At 34.2% G+C, this 1,106-nt stretch overlaps 1 protein-coding gene across 2 annotated transcripts in view; it reads right to left on the minus strand.

Moving 5' to 3' along the window:
- LOC110425766 (EAP30/Vps36 family protein) overlaps positions 1 to 1,106 on the minus strand; it is an 11,665-nt gene that overhangs the window by 7,437 nt on the left and 3,122 nt on the right. The window lies entirely within an intron of this gene.

A 1,106-nucleotide genomic window follows, 5' to 3' on the forward strand; every position in this document is an offset into this window, starting at 1 on the left:
AAAAAAAAAAAAAAAAACCCAATAGATCCATGTACCATCTCTATTCCTCAATCAAAAGTGAAGAGGAAGCTCTTTGAGTCTCTCTTTAAAAGAGTTATTGGTAGAAAACTCCAACTTAGGGATAAGAGATTTAAAGCTAACAATTTGTAACATGACATGTAGTTACACAGCTGCGAATTTTGCATAATCATGTTCCCATTATAATTGTGTCAAGCCCATTAGGACACAAACTTTTCCCACTCGAGGCAAGTTGACCCACTCAACTCAAAAAATGACTTGTATTAGCCTGTTTAATAATTGTGCCAACAGGCATATACAAAGTCATTAATTGAATTATTCTAACTAAACAATTAATTATATTTAAACATGTTTACCTGTCTTGTTATACAATTTGATTAATAAACAAGCCATGTTAGTGTCAAAGGTTCTTGACAATTATTCAATTGGTATCCATGTAAGCTTTCTCTCCTGGCTAATACCCAAGCTAAAACAATAGAATTATGACACAATAACACAAATTATCAACCTTAAGGTGAATCCAACTAAGCCAAAGTAAAGTCACTTTAGCAATAACTCAAGGAAATGTATGATGCAAGAGAACCTAGAGTAGGTCCACAGGAGAAGCTAGCAATGTGAATAATAAGCTAAATTCAAACTACTCCAACTTAAATACCATTCCCAAGACAAGATTCCATGTCCAAGTAGCATTGTGAAGAGCTAAAATCACGCAAGATTGTTGGCAATGAAATTCACTTTAAAGCACATAATAATAGCACAAACAAGTTAGATCACCAAGATAATAGTGCAAGGTCCCCTCAAGAATATGCAAGAAAACCTTCTCAACTAGGATTTCTGCTTTCCCACATGTAATTCTTCTCTCATTGTTTTCAAGGGCAACCTTATTAGGAGTATTATCTACAGCAAATCCCTTTACACAAAAAATAGAACATGTATCCAGTTTTTTTCTATAAATGGAGACTTCATTACCCTTATTCAAAAGTGAGGAAAACACAGTGGAGGTTTACAAACAACAATCTCAAGTTGGGCAGGCAATGTTTGAGCCGGCTTAAACACCTCATATTAATATATTAGGCCAAGCTTGAAAA

Source organism: Theobroma umbraticum, unplaced genomic scaffold (genome assembly GCF_002168275.2).
Source record: "Theobroma umbraticum cultivar Fairchild unplaced genomic scaffold, ASM216827v3 scaffold_12.1, whole genome shotgun sequence".
NCBI lineage: Eukaryota > Viridiplantae > Streptophyta > Magnoliopsida > Malvales > Malvaceae > Theobroma > Theobroma umbraticum.